The sequence below is a fragment of the Bos indicus x Bos taurus genome, chromosome X, assembly GCF_003369695.1.
Source record: "Bos indicus x Bos taurus breed Angus x Brahman F1 hybrid chromosome X, Bos_hybrid_MaternalHap_v2.0, whole genome shotgun sequence".
Classification (NCBI taxonomy): Eukaryota; Metazoa; Chordata; class Mammalia; order Artiodactyla; family Bovidae; genus Bos; species Bos indicus x Bos taurus.
The window spans coordinates 93074143-93096168 of NC_040105.1; the positions used below are offsets into that span (position 1 = coordinate 93074143).

At 36.3% G+C, this 22026-nt stretch overlaps 1 protein-coding gene across 1 annotated transcript in view; it reads left to right on the plus strand.

Annotated features, from left to right (window-relative positions):
• The window catches only part of PWWP3B (PWWP domain containing 3B), a 63379-nt gene extending 53134 nt beyond the window's left edge, over positions 1–10245 (plus strand). The window contains exon 9 of the transcript XR_003509582.1: positions 9971–10245. The gene's annotated coding sequence lies outside the window, so the exon portion shown is untranslated. The remainder of the gene's footprint in view (positions 1–9970) is intronic.
• Positions 10246–22026: the final 11781 nt, after the last annotated feature.

A 22026-nucleotide genomic window follows, 5' to 3' on the forward strand; every position in this document is an offset into this window, starting at 1 on the left:
ACTTGTACTTTCTCTTTTTCTATTGATTCCAGGCTTTTAAGGAAATCTCTGTCAAATTACTAGCTGGCCACTAGGCTGATGGAACAGAGACTTCAGTGACCACACACAGCAAACAATACACTCTTTGCAAAGACAGAAAAATCAGAAAAGTCACTAACAGAAAACTACAATATACAACAGCAGAAAAAAATAAAATAAACCTGAGTAGAATAACCAAAAGAGAACTAGTTGTTTATATTAATATTAGCTTTTAAAAATTAAGATACAAAGAAGGACATTATATATTTATAAAGGGGTCAGGTAAGCAAGAATATTTGACAGTTAAAAACATATACACAGTTAAAAATAAAACCCCAAAATATATGAAACAGAAATTGATAGAATTTAAGGGGAAAATAGATTCTACAATAATATAGTCTTCTATGTCCCACTTTCAATAATGGATAGAATTACAGAAATGATCAGTAAAGAAATAGAAGATTTGAACAATACTATAAACCCAGATGGCTAAGATAGTAAAGTGTCTGCCTGCAATGCGGGAGATGGGTTCAATGCCTGGGTCGGGAAGATTCCCTGGAGAAGGAAATGGCAACCCACTCCAATACTCTTCCATGGAAAAGTCCATGGACGGAGGAGCCTGGTAGGCTACAGTCCATGGGGTTGCAAAGAGTCAGACACAACTGAGCAACTTCACTCACTATAAACCAACAAAGCATAATATATATATATATATATATATATATATATATATATTATATATATATATATAACAGTGGAGCACACATTCATCTCAAGTGCACATGGATCCAGGATAAATCATATATTAGACAACAAAACAAGCCTCAATAAATGTAAAAAGATTGAAATCATACAAAGTATATTTTCTGAACATGAAAGAATATAACTAGAAATCAGTAACAGAAATAAAACTTGAAAATTCACAAAGGTGTGAAAATTATGAAACAGACACTTAAACAACCACTGGCTCAAAAATAAAACACAAGAGATATTTGAAAGTTAATTTGAGATGAATGAAAAAATGAAAAGCACAATATGTAAAAATCATAGGGTGCAAAACATGCAAGGCTCAAAGAGAAGATGATCATAATTGTCTATAATAAAAAGAAAAGTATCAAATCAGTAATTTAACTTCATATATTAAAGAACTCTAAATAGAAGAGCAAACTAAATTCAAGGCTAACAGAATAGAGAAAATAATAAAACTTACAGCAAAGATATAAAAATAAAGAATAGAAAAACAATGGAAAGAATCAACAAAGCCAAAATTGGTTCTTTGAAAAGATCAACAGAATTAAGAAACTTTTATGTAGATTGGCTAACAAAAAAGAAGATAAATATTGCTAAAATCAGAAATAAAAGTGAGTACATTACTACTGAACTTATAGAAATCAGAAGAGTAATAAGAATACTATGAATACCTGAATGTCAACAAATTGTATGTTACCTGCAATGGAAAAATTCTTAGAAATAAACTGAATCAAAAGTGATTCAGTCTGTATAATAGGCTCTAAGTTCATCCACCTCACTAGAACTGACTCAAATGCATTCCTTTTGATAGCTGAGTAATATTCCATTGTCTATATATATCACAACTTCCTTATCCATTCGTCTGCCAATGGAAATATACATTGCTTCCATGTCCTAGGATGGAGGGGACACTCATATACCTATGGCTGATTCATATTAATGTATGACAAGAAACATCACAGTATTGTAAAGTAATTATCCTCCAATTAAAATAAATAAATATTTTTGAATGATTCAGGAAGTAGAAAATATGCATAGCTCTGTAATAAATAAGGATATTAAAATAAGTAATAAGTTTTTTTCTCAAGTAAGAAAAGCCCGTGACCAGTCTTCACTGGTGAATTCTACCAAATTTTTAAGTAAGAATGGACATTTATCCTTCTCAGAATCTTCGAAAAAATAGGAAATTCTTCCTTCTTCATTTTGTGAAGCCAGCATGACCCTGTACCTAAAGCCAGACAAAAACTACACATGAAAACTACAGACTAATATCCCTATGAATATAAATGCAAACATCTTCCAAAAAAGACTAGCAAACTGAATTTTTGTTCAGTTGCTGAGTCATGTCTCTTTGCAACCCCATAAACTGCAGCACGCCAGCCTTCCCTGCCCGTCACTATCTCCTGGAGTTTGCTCAAACTATGTCCATCGAGTTGGTGAGGCCATCCAACCATCTTATCCTCTGTTGCCCCCTTCTCCTCCTGCCCTCAATCTTTCCCAGCATCAGAGGCTTTTCTAGTGAGTCCGCACTTCATTTCAGGTGGCAAAAATATTGGAGCTTCAGTTTCAGCATCAGTCCTTACAATGAATATTCAGGCAAACTAAATACAACAGCAAATTAAGGAGATTAGACACTGTGACCAAATGGAATTTGTATCAGGAATTCAGTGGCTGTTTACCATATAAAAATCAAGCACTGTAATACATCATCTTAATAGAATAAAGGAAAAAACCCCAAATGATCATTTCTACTAATGTAGAAAAATATATTTACAATTTTCAACGTGATAAAAACACTCAACAATCTCAGAATAGTAAAGAACTTCCTCAACCTGATCAAAGCCTTCTAAGAAAAATACACACCTAATATATATCTGATGAAAGACTGAACTCTTTTCCCCTGAGATCAGAAGCCAGATGATAATGTCTGCTTTCACCAGTTCTTTGAAATAATATGTTGGAAGTTATAGCCTGTCTTGTTAAGTATGTAGCAATATCTCATTGTGGTTTTAACTTGTATTTTTCCAATGTTTAAATATATTGAATACATTTTTATGTGCTTGTTTTGTACCTGTATATTCTGTTTGGTAAAATGTCTATTCATATCTTTGGCCTACTTTCTAGCTTCTATTTACTGTTGAGTTTTCAGAGTTCACTAATATAATCTAAACACTAGTCCTTCGTTGGATGTGTACTGTGCAAATATTTGTCCAGTTTGTAGCTTTACTTTTCATCCTCTTCACGTGGACCTTCGAGAGCAAAAGCTTTCAATTTAAATGATGTCTAATTGATCCATTTTTTCCCTTTTTTTCACTGTGTTGTTAATTTAAGAACTAAGAACACTGCTTAGCCTTATTTTTCAAAGATTTTTTCTTATGCTTTATCTTTTTCCAGAGATTTTGTAGTTTTAGGTTTTACATTTAAAGCTGTGCTCCATTTTGGGTTAAGCTTTTTAATAAAGTATGATGTTTAGGTGACAGTTTACTTATTTTGCTCCATGCTACTTGCTGAAAAGTGGATTGTTTTGCAACTTTGTAAAAAATCACTTGGGTATAGTTGTATGAGTCTATTTCTGGGTTGTCAATTCTGTTACCTTGAACTTTGTATCTATGTCCCCACTGTGAAGAAGGCTGAGCCCCGAAGAATTGATGCTTTTGAACTGTGGTGTTGGAGAAGACTCTTGAGAGTCCCTTGGACTGCAAGGAGATCCAACCAGTCCATTCTGAAGGAGATCAGCCCTGAGTGTTCTTTGGAAGGAATGATGCTAGAGCTGAAACTCCAGTACTTTGGCCACCTCATGCGAAGAGCTGACTCATTGGAAAAGACTCTGATGCTGTGAGGGATTGGGGGCAGGAGGAGAAGGGGACGACAGAGCATGAGATGGCTGGATGGCATCACTGACTCGATGGACGTGAGTCTGAGTGAACTCTGGGAGTTGGTGATGGACAGGGAGGCCTGGTGTGCTGCGATTCATGGGGTCGCAAAGAGTCGGACACGACTGAGCGACTGATCTGATCTGATCTGATATTTTCAATTTTGGTTTCTGCATGTCCATGGTCATCATCTAAAAATACAATTGATTTTTGTATGTTAGTCCTTTATCCTGTGACCTTATTGAACTAATATTTGTTCTGAGCAGATTTCATATGGCTCTACAATTCCTTTGTGTAAATATGTGGTAACAATGATTATCAGTTCAGTTCAGCTCAGTCACTCAGTTGTGTCTGACTCTTTGCGACCCCATGGACTGCAGCACGCCAGGCTTCCTGTCCATCACCAACTCCCAGAGTTTACTCAAACTCGTGTCCATTGAGTTGGTGATGCCATCCAACCATCTCATTCTCTGTCATCCCCTTCTCCTTCCACCTTCAATCTTTCCCAGCATCAGGGTCTTTTCAAATGAGTCAGTTCTTCACACAAGGTGGCCAAAGTATAGGAGTTTCAGCTTCAGCATCAGTCCTTACAGTGAATATACAGGACCGATTTCCTTTAAGATGCACTGGTTGAATCTCCTTGCAGTCCAAGGGACTCTCAAGAGTCTTCTCCAACACCACAGTTCAAAAGCATCAATTCTTTGGTGCTCAGCTTTCTTTATAGTCCAACTCTCACATCCATACATGACCACTGGGTAAACCATTGCTTTACCTTGATGGACCTTTGTTGACAAAGTAATGTCTCTGCTTTTTAATATGCTGTCTAAGTTGGTCATAACTTTTCTTTTAAGGAGTAAGCGTCTTTTAATTACATGGTTGCAGCCACCATCTGCAGTGATTTTGGAGCCCCCAAAATAAAGTTTGTCACTGTTTCCACTGTTTCCCCATCCATTTGCCATGAAGTGATGGGACCAGATGCCATGATCTTTGTTTTCTGAATGTTGAGTTTGAAGCCAACTTTTTCACTCTCCTCTTTCACTTTCATCAAGAGGCTCTTTAGTTCTTCTTCACTTTCTTCCATAAGGGTGGTGTCATCTGCATATCTGAGGTTATTGATATTCTTCCAGGCAATCTTGATTCCAGCTTGTGTTTCCTCCAGCCCAGAGTTTCTCATGATGTACTCTGCATATAAGTTAAATAAGCAGGGTGACAATATACAGCCTTGGTGTACTCCTTTCCTGATTTGGAAACAGTCTGTTTTTCCATGTCCAGTTCTAATTGTTGCTTCCTGACCTGCATACAGATTTTTCAACAGGTAGGTCAGGTGGTCTGGTATTCCCATATCTTGAAGAATTTTCCACAGTTTTTTGTGATCCACATAGTCAAAGGCTTTGGCATAGTCAATAAAGCAGAAGTAGATGTTTTTCTGGAACTCTTTTGCTTTTTCCATGGTCCAGTGGATGTTGGCATTTTGATCTCTGGTTACCCTGCCTTTTCTAAATCCAGCTTGACCATCTGGAAGTTCATGGTTCACGTAATGTTGAAGCCTCTCTTGGAGAATTTTGAGCATTACTTTGCTAGCATGTGAGATGAGTGCAATTGTGCAGTAGTTTGAGCATTGCTTTTCTTTGGGATTGGAATGAAAACTGACCTTTTCCAGTCCTGTGGCCACTGCTGGGTTTTCCAAATTTGCTAGCATATTGAGTGTAGCACTTTCACAGCATCATCTTTTAAGATTTGAAATAATCAGTTGGAATTCCATCATCTCCACTAGCTTTGCTCGCAGTGATGCTCCTTAAGGCCCACCTGACTTCACATTCCAGGATGTCTGGCTCTAGGTGAGTGATCACACCATCGTGATTATCTGGGTCATGAAGATCTTTTTTGTATAGTTCTTCTGTGTATTCTTGCCACCTCTTCTTAATACCTTCTGCTTCTGTTAGGTCCATACCATTCTGTCCTTTATTGTGCCCATCTTTGCATGAAACGTTCCCTTGATATCTCTAATTTTCTTGAAGATATCTCTAGTCTTTCCCATTCTATTGTTTTCCTCTATTTCTTTCCACTGATCACTAAGGAAAGCTTTCTTATCTCTCCTTGCTATTCTTTGGAACTCAGCATTCAAATGGGTGTATCTTTCCTTTTCTCCTTTGTTTTTCATTTCTCTTCTTTTCACAGCTATTTGTAAGACCTCCTCTGACAACCATTTTGCTTTTTTGCATTTCTTTTTCTTGGTGACGGTCTTAATCCCTGTCTCCTGTATAATGTCATGGACCTCCGTCCATAGTTCTTCAGGCACTCTTTCTATCAGATCTAATCCCTTGAAACTATTTGTCACTTCCACTGTATAATCATAAAGGATTTGACTTAGGTCGTACCTGAATGGTCTAGTGGTTTTTCCCTACTTTCTTCAATTTAAGTGAGTTAGATAATAAGGAGTTTATGATCTATTATGGCATAGAATAAAAATGTACACTCTGAAAGAGCCTAGAAACTATGTCACTAAACAAAACTCACATGCACTATGTATCGTCATATGAGAAACATGGAGTAGAAATGGAAATTAAGAAGACGTAAATATACTTAATAACAAAGACATGCACTTCAGGTAAGAACTTGTCATTGAGGCTGCCAATAACTCTAAATTTCTAATCTTAGAAGATAACAGTGTTTCAAATGACACCTCTAATAGAGGAGTCAGAATTCAGTATTCATGAGTAGATCTTTCCTAACCAACCACAGATGTTTAAATAATATGGTTCCATATTGACTTTTTTTTCATATTTCCTTCTTAAAAGGACATTTCTTTCATTGAATTTACAATTTGGCTTTATCATCTAAACAGGTCACATAAATGATTGGCAGTACTGAAGCTAAGACTTTGTCCGTGTCCCCTCTTTTCATCAAGTACCACTCAGTTGTTGCTATGGTCCTTGGCAACATCATGTACTGTGCTATGGGAACATAATTTTCCATGGCATAATTGCTTTAAAAATCTGGAATTTGCTTCTGTATTCTACTTATACTTATTATGAGCTTGAATGTCAGCTTCAGGACCAGCTTCAAAGGAATTTTTGCTCTTTTATTTCTGCTTAATATTTAATGCTCTGAGCAGTGCCTGGCACATAAGAGGTACCCTCAAAATATTTGTTAAATGAAGGAAATGGAAATCATGTCTCTTGAGATCTGCTCTTTATTTGTACTTTTTTCAAAAAGTGAAGCTCCTGAGAAACCTGTCATTCAACTCCTGTGATTTCTGAGGCTTAAAAATACTTTACCAACAGAAAGGTATTAACCAAAAGGTACAAACAGTTATGCAAGATGAATAAGTCCTAGAGGTCTACCATAGAGCATAGTTCCTGTAGCTAATAATACATTTAATACTGAAAATTTTGCTAAGAGGCTAGATCATATGTTAAGTATTTTTATCACAAAATGATAGTAATAAAGAAGACAGGAAAAAACTTTTGGAGGTGATGGATATATTTATAACAGATAGTGGCCATGTTTTCATGGCTGTATACTTACCTCCATATTCAAAGTTGTATAGGTGGAAAATGTAAAGCTTTTTATGTAAATTGTATCTCAATAGAGTGATTTTAAAAAAAAGCACTATACTCATTCCAATGAGATATATCGGAGGATGGAGCTTTTGACATAAGCCCAGCATTATCCAAGCATCGGGAACACCTTTGGCAAAAATTAAATAGAAAGTAAAATATGATGGAAGAGTGTAAGATCTTAGTGCATGCATACTAAGTCATTTCAGCTGTGTACAACTCTTTGTGACCCTATGGACTATAGCCTGCCAGGCTCCTCTGTCCGTGGGATTCTCCAGGCAAGAATACTGGAGTGGGTTGCATGCCCTCCTCCAGGGGATCTTCCTGATCCAGGGCTTGAACCTGTATCTCTTCCATCTCCTGTGTTGGTAGATGTGTTCTTTACCACTAGCACCACCTGGGAAGCTCCCCAAATCCTTGGATTTTAATTTAATTTGACACAGGAGCAAATTAATTTTTATTAAATTTTTTGGAGTTTATTTATGGGAAATTCATAAAGGAAAAGGAGAGGGTTTTTTGTTTGTTTTCAAATTCAGGGCATCTCTACATTCTGGTCATTTTATTATTGGTCTATCTAAATGTGATCTAATATTAGAACTTCTGATGAACTTTATTACAACATAGGTGGATGTAAGGAAGGATGAGAAATAGGAGAGCAAAACTAGAACTACAGAGAAAGACTATCTTTGTAAATGAATAATTTACTGCTATAGGTGTGGGAAATCTTGCTAATGAGAGCATGGTAGCCAGGTGGCTAGACAAAATCCAGAATGAATCCATGGTACTACTAACTATAGCACCAGGAGCACAGGGCTCAATCAGCAATTACTAATAAAAAGTTTTCATATGCTGAGTGAAAAGACAACTCTAATAAAATCTGGTGATGGGATATGCAGCTACACACTTGACTTATCATAAGTTTAATTAATGATTAAGATATGTGAGTTAGAAGAGCAAAGACCTTATGAAACATTGGAATGAAGGTGGATTAAAGGTCCTCCATTTCCCTGGCTACTTGTTTCCACATTGAAAGATTTCACAATTGCACTCCTGATCTCTCTCCCTAAGCTTCCCTCCCTTGGGGAGGATGATTGATGAGCTTGGGAGAAGAAATTGAGTTCCTAGGTCGGTCTTGTCTTCTGTCTTTGGATCTTACTGTCTACAATGAGGATTCAGTCTGGCTTTCTTTATGCTGTAAGTTAAAATGGACTTGTTCTGTGGTGCTAGGAGATGAGGAAGGCAGCAATTTTCTAGCAGTAACAGAGACTGGGTCACTAAATTTGTCTAGCTCAATGGGGGAATTATTTGCAAACACTTTGGTTAAGTCTCAGGAATAAAGCTAACATTTTGATGTTCACCTCACTGTGTAGACTTCCCTTGTGGCTCAGCTGGTAAAGAATCTGCCTGCAATGTGGGAGACCTGGGTTCTATCCCTGAGTTGGGGAGATCCCCTGGAAAAGGGAAAGGCTACCCACTCCAGTATTCTGGCCTAGAGAATTCCAAAGACTGTATAGTCCATGGGGTTACAAAGAATCAAGCATAAATGAGCGACTTTCATTTTGACTATTCTCTGTCACCCAAGTCTTATTTTTTTATTGATTCTAATTAGGAAACATTTAAAAAGTGCTTAACACATCTGCTGTATTAACCTCAAAAAGAAAAATAAAGCAGTTCAAATCTCATGAGTTTTCCAGGATGACTTAATATAAATATAAATAATCGGGATGGCTTAATATAAATATAAATAATTAGCAGGAAGATAAAAGTGGTAATATTTTTTGTGGACTCTTCCATTTCAGGAACTTTGGAAGATATTTCAAGCTTCAAATTTAAAAATCATTGTACTAGACACTGAGAATACATTTTTTTTTCTGTGAGATTGTTCTTGAAAGACCTTTGTCACTTCTGTTCCTGGGTGAGCAATATAGAACTCGGGCTACAGTCTGAGATACTTCTAATCCCAGAATATTTTTCAAAAGCAATTGTCTTCAGATGTATTTATATATCATCTTTATATAAACCTGTCTTTGTGTTAAAAGAGAAAATTCAATTATATTTGGAATTTTAGGATAAAAGGAAATATTATACTAAATGAGAAGTTTAAAAAAATCCTCCCTTGAAATTGAGAAGTTTGGGGTAAGTTATTGGCACAAATGGTATGCAATGAGAAGGCATTCTGTTTATCCAGATTGAGAGTCCAGCAGATACGTATGCAATTGAACTACTTAGCAGAGTAAAATGTACATTTAAAAAAACAACAACAACAAGGGACAGTTTTGTGTGCACACTTGTGAGAAACAGAATTCTTTCATTGCATTATTGGAGCTTCCCTGGTGGCTCAGAAAGTAAAGAATCTGACTGCAATGCAGGAGACACAAGAGACCCGGGTTCAGTCCCTGGGTCAGGAGTAAATGGCAATGGCAACCCACTCCAGTATTCTTGCCTGAAAAATCCCGTGGACAGAGGAGCCTGGTGGGCTACAGTCCATGGAATCACAAAGAGTCAGACATGACTGAGCAAATAACACTTTCACTTTTCTTTCATGTATATAGGGCTTATTCATTGAACAATAGAGTATATTTTATGCATCTTTACTTTTTGGTGCTTCTGGCATCCAAAGCAAGAGTTGGCTATTGACTTCTGGACTGATCAACATTTATATTTAGTCCACCGAAGAACAGGGAGTTGTTTTGTAAGCTATGCGTGTGCTTGCGAGGTGAACATAGTGGTAGAAACATATGGAAACGGGAATGTTGATTCTGATTTCAGGTAATACAAAATGAAAACATGCCACCCATCTCTGCCACTGAATACAGCTACAGCTGGGAAAGAATGAGTGGAGAAGCTGAGGACTTTGAAATATAAATAGCAGCGGGCAAGTTGAGAAAGGACAACCAAATTCAAAATATCAGGGAACTGACAGTGAGTTTAACATATTTTTTACTTCTTGTACTCTCTGTCTTGAATGTAATACACTCTGAAAGTGAGTACTGTGGTGTAGAAAGTGAGAGTTTAGAGAGATTAAAATAGTTGGATGAAAAATATCTAACATTCATTGAGATTACCGATATAGCCTTTCCTTCCTTTCTTTGAAATGCACCTCTCATTGTTAGCACCTCTCATTGCTAAGTTGTGTCCAACTTTCTTGCAAACACATGGACTGCGGGCTCCTCTGTCCATGGGATTTCCCAGGCAAGAATACTGGAGTGGGTTGCCACGCCTTCCTCCAGAGGATCTTCCCAACCCAGGGATCGAACCTGTGTGTCCTGCATTGCAGTCAGATTCTTTACCATCCGAGACACCTGGGAAGCCCACATTTCACATTACATACATTTTTTTTTCAAAATGCATCATTAAATTAAATACAAAATCTGAAACTGTAAAGCATCTGAAATAAAATATAGGGAAAAAATTTTATGACCTTCAGGGAGGCAAAGACGTCTTAGATATGACACCAAAAACATGATCCATGACAACTTGACATTATCAAAATTAAAGCTATTCTCCTTGAAAAAACACTGTTAAGAGAATGAAAAAAAATAGCTACAGAGAGAAAATATTTTCATATCACACCTGATAAAGGACATGTATCCAGAATACATACACACACACACACAAACTCAGAACTCAGGAAGCAAATAAACAAACCAACATAAAATAAAATCACAAAACTCAATAATATGATAATAAACATTAAACATCAGATGGGAAAAGAATTTTAACAGACATTTTGTTAAAGAATATATAGGAATCACAAATTAGTACATCAAAAGATGTTTAACACTATTAATTATCAGGAAAATTCAAATTAAAACGACAATGTGTTAGCATCACACACATTTTAGAATGAATAAAATTAAAAATATTAACCACACTAAGTACTGGATGGGATGTACAGAAGTATTGAATGGGATGTAGCAAGACTGGAACTGTCATACACTACTGGTGGGAATATGAAATGTCACAGACACATTAAAAAACAGTTTGGTAGACCACAAGTAACAAATGTCTCTGAGAATGTAGAGAAAAGAGAGCACTGACTCACTGTTGATAGGAATGTAAATTGGTATAGCCACTGTGGAGAACAATATGGAGGTTCCTTAAAAAACTAAACATAGAATCACCAAATGACCCAGCAATTCTACTCCTCTGTATATATCTGAAAAAAAAACAACATTAATTCAAAAAGATACATGCATCCCCAGTGTTCATAGCAGCATCTTTACTATTGTCAAGATATGGAAACAATCTAAGTGTCCATCAAAAGATGAATGGATAAATAAAATTATATATATATATATATATATACATATACATATATATGTATATATATAATTGAATACTATTCAGCCATAAAAAGAATGAAATTTTGCCATTTGTAACAATGTGGATTGACTTGGAGAGTTTTATGCTAAAGTGTAATAATTCAGACACACAGAGAGAAATACCATGTAATATCATGTGTGGAATTTAAAAAGTAAAACAAGTTAGTGAATGTAACAAAAAGCAAATGGATATCTGTTCACAGATGTAGAGAACAAAGCAGTGGTTATCAGTGGGGAAGGAAAGGGTAAGGGACAAGATAGGGGTGGAGGATTAAGAGGTACAAACTGTTATATATAAAATAAATAAACTACAAGGATATATTATACATCACAGATAATATAGCAAATATTTAATAATAAATATAAATGCAGTATAATCTATGAAAATATTGAATCATTATGCTGTACATCTGTAACTTACATAATGTTGTACATCAACTATATATTGATAAAAATAAAAATAAAGAGGAAGAAAGAATTCTAAGGGATTGATGCTATGGAAAATGTTTGTCAGCTGGCTTTATGGTCTTCTGTGCCAGCTGAGTGGTGAATGGGGCATTTGCTTCTTACCTCCCATTTTTTGTTATTCCTCTATTGCTGTTGTGGTCAGTCATGTCTGACTCATTGTGAACCCATGAACTGTAGCCCACCAGGCTCCTCTGTCCATGGAATTTTCCAGGCAAGAATATTGGAGTGTGTTGCCATGCCCTCCTCCAGGGGATCTTCCTGACCCAGGGATCAAACCCACGTCTCTTGCATCTCCTGCATTAGTGGGCAGGTGGGTCCTTTATCACTAGTATCACCAGAGACATCTATATGAAATGAATGGTTATGTATAAATACAAATGTTATGTTTTTGTGGTAGGTGTTTTTTGTATTTTTTAATATTTTTCTTTTCCTTTGATTTCAACCTCTCTCAAAGGCTTCTAATTGGCCTCTTTCTGATCACAGGGTTATAAATAAACATGACTGCTTGGAAAAAAAAAAACAGGTTGGCCATTTCTTTAATAATTAAACACATGCCTATCATATTATCTAGACATTTCACTCTTAGATATTTCCCAAGAGAAATGAAACAGTACATCCATAGAAGATATGCACATGAATGTTCATAGCAATTTAATTTGAATTAGTAAAAAATACTGTAAACAGGAACATTTCGAATGTCCACTGAGAAGTAAATAAATATAGCACCACTATTCACAATAACCAAGACAAGGAAACAACCTAATTGTCCATCAACAGATGAATAGATAAAGAAGATGTGTTACATATATACAATGAAATACTACTTGGCCATAAAAATAATGCCATTTACAGAAACATGGATGTAACTAGAGACTATCACACTAAGTGAAGTAAGTCAGAAAGAGAAAAACAAATACCATATGATATCACTTATATGTGGATTCTAAAATATGACACAAATGAAGAAATGAACTTATCTATGAAACAGAATTGGGATATAGAGAACAGACTGGTATTGCCAAGGAGGAGGGTGGTGGGAGAGGGGTGAAATGAAACGCTGGGATTATCAGATGCAAACTATTATACATAGAATTGATAAAGAACAAATTCCTACTGTATATCACAGGGAACTATATTCAATATCCTGTGATAGACCATAATGGAAAATAATATTTTTTAAAATTAATGTATATAGGTATATATCTGAATCACTTTGCTGCACAGCAGTAGTTAACACAACACTATAAATCAACTATACTTCAATTTTAAAAAGGAAATAAATTAATAAACTACAAACTGTAATATATCGATACCTATCCCTTTACCTCAGCTTCCCCAGTGGCTCAGCAGTAAAGATTCCAACTGCGATACAGGAGATGCACCTAGACTCAGGTTAGATCCCTGGGTCAAGAAGATCCCTTGGGGGAGCGCATGGCAACCCACTGCAGTATTCTTGCCCGGAGACTCCCATGGACAGAGGAGTCTAGCGGGCTATAGTCCATAGGGTCACAAAGAGTCGGACCCGACTGAAGCGACTGAGCATGCACACACACCTACATCTATACCTACAGCTACATCTCTATACCTATCTATCCAGATATCTATAGAAATATATCAGTAATAGAAATGAGTTAGTAATATATGCTACAATATACATGAATCTCAAAACAATTATCATAGTGAAACAAGACCACCAAAATATATGCACACACTGCATTATTGCATTAGTATGAAATCATACAAAATTCAAGACCTGTGAGTAACCATGGAACAGGAGGGAGGGTGCAGAGAGAACAAGAAAGGATTATCAGAGGAATGAAGAAGCTTCTAGGAATCAATGAAATGAAATGTCATCATCTTGAGAGTGGAGAGAGTTTTATGAGCTCATATATATGTCAAAAGGCTTCCTGGGTGGCTCAGCAGTAAAGAATGCACCTACAGCAGGAAACATGGGTTAGACCCCTGGGTCTGGAAGATCCCCTGGAGGAGGGCATGGCAACCCACTCCAGTATTCTTGCTTGAAAATTCCATGGACAATAGAACCTAGTGGGCTACATTCCATGGGGTCTGAGAGAGCCAGACAAAACTAAGTGACTGAGCGCGCACACACATATATGTTGAAAACTGTACTGTATAGTTTAAATGTGTAACAGCATGTTTTATGTCAAACATATCCTCATACATCCATTTAATAAAGTAAAATAATGGAAAAAGACAAACCATGCAAACATTAAACATAATGCTGGAGTGGATATATTACTATGGTAAAAATTATATTTCAAAACAAGGTTCATTTAAGGGATGAAGAAGGGTGTAACAATGCTAAAGGATTCAATTGAAGGATTGAAAATCCCAAATGGATATGTGCCTTGCATGTGTGCTCAGTCTGACTCTGCAGCCCCGGGCTTCTCTGTCCATGAAATTTTCTGGGCAAGAATACTGGAGTGGGTGGCCATTTCCTACTCCAAGGATCAAACATGACTCTTTTTCATCTTCCGCCTTGGAGGGCAGATCTTTTACCACTAGCGTCACCTGGGAAACCCAGATATGTGCTTAACTGAGCTTCAAAATAACTGAAACAAAAAAGAAGGAAATTAAAGAAGAAATAGAAAATTAGGCATTTGTAGTTAGATGTTCTAACACTATTTTCTGAATAACTTATAAATAGTAAGTTTGAATAAGATTTAGACAAGACTATCAAATAACTGATCTAATTGATATTTATGAAGCACTCCACATGGCATCTGGCATAATAAATATTCTTTTCAAATGCATATGCATCATTTACCAAGATAAATGATATTTTGGACCACTAAAAATCCTCAATAAGATTAAAATGTTAAAATTATACAATGTATCTTCTCTGGCCATAATGAAATTAAACTAGAAATAAATTACAGAAAAAAAAATTTAATTCCATTGTTCTAAAATTAAACATCATTCATAAATAATATGTCAAATGGGAAGCCATAAGAAAAGTTAGGAACTATTTTGAAAGGAATAAAAATAAAACACAAGATATCCAAATTTTTGTGATGCTTTTTAAAGCAATATTTAGAGAGAAATTTATAGCATGAAATATTTGGAAGAGGAAATAAAGATCCCTAATCAATTATCTAAACTACCACATTAAAAAATTAGCAAAAGAAGAGCAACTTATACCCATAGCAAGCAGGAAGAATGAAATCATAAAAATAAGAGTAGAAATCAATGAATTTGAAAGAAGAAAATCAATAAGGAAAATGAATGAAAATACAAGCTGATTCTTTCATTATAAGAAAATTGATAGCACCCTAGCCTGACTGACCAGAAAAAAAAAGGAGATCAAAAAAGAAGAAAAAATTACCAATTACTAGAAGTTAAAGGTAGGATATCACTAAAGATACTGTAAACATTAAAAATATAATAAGGAAATATTATAAATGTTTTTATGCATAAATTCAACAACATGCTTTATATCAACTACTGTCTGAAATAAACTATCGACAGTCATTCAAGAAGAAATCTACAGCATTCAGTTCAGTTCAGTCGCTCAGTCGTGTCCAACTCTTTGCTACCTCATGGACTGCAGCACACTGTCAATCACCTGTCCTCCTTGCCCATCACCAACTCCCAGAGTTTACTCAAACTCATGCCCATTGAGTCCGTGGTGCCATCCAACCAGCTCATCCTCTGTCATAGCCTTCTCCTCCCGCTTTCAATCTTTCCCAGCATCAGGGTCTTTTCAAATGAGTCAGTTCTTCACATCACGTGGCCAAAGTATTGGAGTTTCAGCTTCAGCATCAGTCCTTCCAATGATACTCAGGACTGATTTCCTTTAGGATAGACTGGTTGGATCTCCTTGATGTCCAAGGGACACTCAAGAGTCTTCTCCAACACCACAGTTCAAAAGCATCAATTCTTCAGCGCTAAGCTTTCTTTATAGTCCAACACTCATATCCATACATGACTACTGGGAAAACCATTGATTTAACTAGATGGACCTTTGTTGGCAAAGTAATGTCTGCTTTTTAATATGCTGTCTAGGTTGCTCATAAATTTCCTTCCAAGGAGTAAGCGTCTTTTAATTTCATGGCTGCAATCACCATCTGCAGTGATTTTGGAGCCCCAAAAAATAAAGTCTGCCACTGTTTCCACTGTTTCTCCATCTATTTGCCATGAATTGATGGGACTGGATGCCATGATCTTAGTTTTTTGAATGTTGAGCTTTAAGCCAACTTTTTAACTCTCCTCTTTCACTGTCATCAAGCGGCTCTTTAGTTCTTCTTTGCTTTCTGCCATAAGGGTGGTGTCATCTGCATATCTGAGGTTATTGATATTTCTCCCAGCAATCTTGATTCCAGCTTGTGCTTCATCCAGCCCAGCATTTCTCATGATGGACTCTGCGTATAAGTTAAATAAGTAGGGTGACAATACACAGCCTTAACGTACTCCTTTTCCTATTTGTTGTTGTTCCATGTTGTTCCATGTCCAGTCTGTTGTTCCATGTCCAGTTCTAACTGTTACTTCCTCACCTGCATACAGATTTCTCAAGAGACAGGTCAGGTGGTCTGGTATTCCCATCTCTTTCAGAATTTTCCACAGTTTGTTGTGATCCACACAGTCAAAGGCTTTGGCATAATCAATAAAGCAGAAATAGATGTTTTTCTGGAACTCTCTTGCTTTCTCCATGATCCAGTGGATGTTGGCAATTTGATCTCTGGTTCCTCTGAATTAATAATTCTATGTCTTTTCCAGAAATTATATTCATAGTGAAAATCACTCCAACAATGAAAACTTCAGAACCAGACTTCATTGGGGAGAATTCTACAAAATGCTTAATATTACCAATTCTACACAAATTCTTCTATAAAATAAAAAATAAAGGCTTTACTTCACACTCATTTCATGAGAACACAATTTTACTGAAGGCATAAAAAGATAAAAACATGTTAAACAATTGAAACTACAGACTAATGACTCATTAATATAGAGGCAAGCATCCTTAACAAAATACTAGCAAATTGAATCTAACAGTACATGGAAAAATGATAATTTATCATCAACAAATGGGAAATACTCATGAATTTCAAGTTGGCCTAAACTGAATCTGCCTGCAATGTAGGAGACCAGGGTTCTATTCCTGCGTCAGGAAGATCCCCTGAAGAAGGAAATGGCAAACCACTTCAGTATTCTTGCCTGGGAAATCCCATGGACAGAGGATGGCTACAGTTTATGGGGTTGCAGAGTCAGACACAACTTAATGACTAAACAACAACAACAACAAAAATTCAAAAATCGATTAATGCAATTCACTATAGGAAGACAAAAGAAAAAAAAAGTATTTTCAATCAATACAGAAGCATTTAACAACATTCAATATGAATTTTTCCAAATCAAATGGACAAAAATCATCCAACGACATGTAATAAGTAGAAACTTCCTCAAACTCATGAAAGGTACTAATAAAAAGTTTTTACACTCAACATTGTATTTAATGGTGAATGACAATGCTTTTCCCCCTAAGTTTGGGAACTAGACAAAGAAGTGTGCTCTCAACACTCGTCTTTAACATATCGGTGTCCTTTGGTATTAAAATTAAACAAGGAAAAGATATTTTATAAAACATAAAAAAAAAACCTGTCTTTTTCCTGACATAAAGAATCCCAAAGAATTTACTAAAAAGCCATTCTAATAGTTGAGTTTAACAAGGTTGCAGGTTTGGAATATATATAAATCAATCATATTTCTATGTATAATCAACAAAAAGTGGAAATTGAAATGAACAAAGAGTATTTTTATAGGTGCACCAAAAATTGAAATACATGCAAACCTCATCATAACTCAACCAAGGCTAAAATGGTTAAAACAGAAGGGAGAAATCGGGGAGAGAAAGAAAGGGTTTCTTCTCTGCTTCCCATTCATAGTGTCATATTAGTAAAGGACCTTCAGCAATGTCCTTTCTTCTGTTTATCCTCCAACTCCAAGGCACTCATGATTGCACCACTCAGAAAGACCAACAGCAAGTCTTCTGGGATCTGCTTTACTCAGAGGTCTGGTTCCCAACTAGTGTGTGGAGTGGGATCCTCCTCTGAGATTCTGAGGCTCGGCACCAGCCTGGAAGCTCCCTCTTCTCAAGCCTGGAAGCTCCCTCTTCTCAAAGATAGCATTCCCTGGTGTGTGGTTTTCCTTTACTGAACCATTTTAGGAACCGACACTAGCTATGCAGTCTCTTTTCCTCAGAGGTCTGAGTTCTAGCACTGAGGGAATCATCCTCCCCTTAGAGTTCTCAGAACACCCAGATCTTCCTTTGGTTGGCCCAGCTTTAGGAGTGGCATTCCTTTTTGTCTCTATATAAATTTAGTCTTCCTTTTATGTTTATTTAAATGCTCCCAGACTGTTTAGCCAATTTCCTCTATTTAATCTTCACTCTTATCAGCATGTGTGGTTTCTGTTTCCTGACTACAGTCTAACTGATATGCTTTTTTTTTCTGATTGGACCCTGACAAATGTTAAGGGTTTTTTTTTCTGTGGTGGTTTTTCAGGTTTCCTCTTAGCCTGTGCTTTTCAGGATCACCTCTTGAATCTGGTACTTGATTTTCCTCAATACTTTTTGGAGCACTTTTGCCATCTTCTCTTCAAATATTGCTTACTGTTCAGTCTCTCTCACTCTTTGCACTGTGACTTACAAATTTATGTCATTTTCTACACTTTTATTTTGTTGCCTCTGCTTTATTACTAAAAGTTCTTTTTACTTTTTATCCACTTTTTTCTCTTTTCACTCTGACTAATCTGTTTAAAAATTCTTGATTTCTGTATTTTGGTAAATTTTATTTATTGTTGAACTTGTCACTATCTCCAATTCTATTAATTTTTAATGTTTTTGTTTAGCTTTTTTTCTTAGTTGTACACAATTTCTTACTAAATATAAAGTGTCTTCTATGTGTTTTCAAAGCGATTCCCCTTGAATTCTCTTTTATGTTGTATTAATATTGTATTAATATCCCATTAATACTTATGTTAATACTTATATTAATACTTATCCCATTAATAATTATGTTGTATTAATATTGTTGTATTAATATCCCATTCTTCAATTCTTTAAATATATTCTTGACATAAGCTTTATATCTTTTCATTGTTTTATTGTTTTTCACAAAGCATTATTTTTCAGATGCATAAATTAAATAGAAGTACATTCTCCTAGTTGAATCTTACAATATGACTATAATATTAGTATCTAACTAGATACTCATTACCTGAGTATACTCTTCTTCCTCCACTTCTTTCACATCAAATTTATTTTATCAGTTTTGTATATGCCATTAAAGATCTTTTTCCATAAATATAGATGCTTTTATGTTAAACTAAAATAATAGAGAGAATATTGTTTTCCATCTGTATGGGATTTTAAATTAATGACATGTTATCTTTTGGTATGTAATATGATTCTCTTTCTATATTAATATATTTAAATCCATCTCATTCTTTTGTTGGATGCATAGGGTGGTGCAGTGATACAGAATCCACCTACCAATGCAGGAGATGCAATAGATGCAGGTTCAGTCCCTGGGTTAAAAGATCCCCTGGAGAAGGAAATGGCAACCCAGTCCAGTATTTTTACCTGGGAAATTCCATGGACAGAGGAGCCTGGCGGGCTACCGTCCATGGGATCTCAAAGAGTCAGACACGTCTGAGCACTCACACACACACACAGACCTTATATCAATTATTCTATCCCTTCTAGTGCTACTTTGTTACCAGTTGTTTTGTTTTGTTGTATTACAAAACCAATGCAATGAATAGTCATGGCAATAGTCAGTTCTCTCCTGAAGCACAGCAAAGACATATCAATAAATGCTGAAAGACTCACGCATGCAATTCACATACCTCTCACTTCCAAAAAAGGAGATAACTAGTTTTTAAATCCCCAAGCTGATGCCTGAGTAATTTACAATTATATGAGCTTTAGGAAATCTCCTGTCTTTGAGGTTATAGAGAAAGGAAGAAATGAAATGTATTATTTAAAGAAAGTTGGCCCAGTGAAACTTGGACTAATTGTGAGTTTTATATAGAAAACTATTGAGAGTGTTAAATTAAAAGGAATTCTCTGCAGTGTTAAAAAATACTCCCTGCAAATAAAACTAGGAAGATAAAACTAAGAAACAGAAAGGTTATACTGAAAGTAACAGAGGTAGTGAGTGGCAGAGCTAGGATTCAAGCCCACAAATGTCTCTGTGGATCTCTCTGATTAGGAAGTACAGTTGTGAATGATCTCAGGGCAGAAGTTGCCAGATAAAATACAGAACACGCAATTAATTTCAATGTCATATGAGGAATTTTTTTAGTGTAAGCATGATCCATAAAATATTTGCCGTGTAACTGAAATTCAGGTTTAACTGGACTTTCTGTTATTTTATTTGCTAAATCTGGCAATCCTACCAATATTTATCTTCTATGTATAAAAGCTATGTGCCTTGGTTTCCTTTTTCATTTTTTTCCTCACACAAAGAAAAAGTGTGACAATCTTCTTTTGGTTTATATACAGGTATATTTCTGAACTTGCTTGGGACATACACTAGGGGTCCTAGGAGGTTTGAGACAGGTTTTTCTTGCTTTTGAGTCCCTTGGCTAGCCACTCAGGGGATGCTCCTCTGCTTGCTGCTGCTGCTGCTGCTACTAAGTCGCTTCAGTCTTGTCCGACTCTGTGTGACCCCATAGATGACAGCCCACCAGGCTCCGCCATCCCTGGGATTCTCCAGGCAAGAACACTGGAGTGGGTTGCCATTTCCTTCTCCAATGCATGAAAGTGAAAAGTGAAAGTGAAGTCGCTCAGTAAGTGTCCAACTCTTCATGACCCCATGGACTACAGCCTACCAGGCTCCTCCGTCCATGGGATTTTCCAGGCAAGAGTACTGGAGTGGGGTGCCGTTGCCTTATCCGCTTATGCTTGCTAGTAGGAAGTAAAACCGTGGTAATCTCAGTCTCTCTAACCTGAATAAATATATATTATAGAAACTGTGTGTGTGCTTATGTATTCTGTTGATAAGTTAGTGTGGTATTCACCAAATGTACCTAAATTTTGTTTTTAAAATTAATTTTAAAATAGCATAAATGTAAAACACCTATGAACATATTATCAATGATAATCTGTAGGTTTTATAGTTGCCTAGGGACAAGCATAATCCCTAATGTAGCAGCCTCATATTTATCTTCTGTCCTGTGTTCCTGAGCACTATGGAGCAGTGAATCCATCTCATTCAAGTTGTTCTTCATGGTCCTTGGTATGATGAGTGACTTTCCAACAAATCCTGGACACTTTACTCTGTTGGGACATACTTGATTTTATGTAAACATTCTATTTCAACACATAGGCACTCATCCTTTTTTAGGTCTAACTTATATATCCTGGTCAACTTTTGTGACCTTTAGTTCAAATGGTAATTTAATTTTCAAGCCCAATTCAGTATTATGCTGGTTGGCTTCGTTCTGGCTCTACTAGGCTCCCTCTCAATCTCTGCAGGTTTCACCTGTGTACCCAAAGTCACTGTGTGGGAGCAGATGAAATATTGGGTCTTGGTTGCTGATACTGTGGTGGTCTAACCCACCACTGCTCCATGCATGGCCTCTGGAACAGGTCCCTGGCTGGGCCTTCATGACTGCACCCCCGCTGTTGATTGGGTCACCACTGCTTCTATTGCTGGATACGGTGGCTCTTCCCTCCAGGTGTTTAACTGGCTGGTTTATGTCAATTCCTTGGGAAAGAAAGAGTTTGTTTTCTTATGTGTTTGTTTTATGCCTGTGAGAACTTCCAGGTTGTGGGTTTCTTTGGAACTTAGGGATATATAAGAGATATGGAGAAAGTCCAAGAGATTCACAGTGGTGTCTTTCCTCAAGTCATAAGTTCTATGGCTTGTCAGCTCTTTCTTCTATCTTTAGAGTCCTTTTATGATTGTCTGTTGAATTTGTTTTTGTTTTGTTCAGTCGTTCAGTCTTGTCCAGTTCTTTGTGACCCCATAGACTATAGCACACCAGGCTTCCCTGTCCTTTACT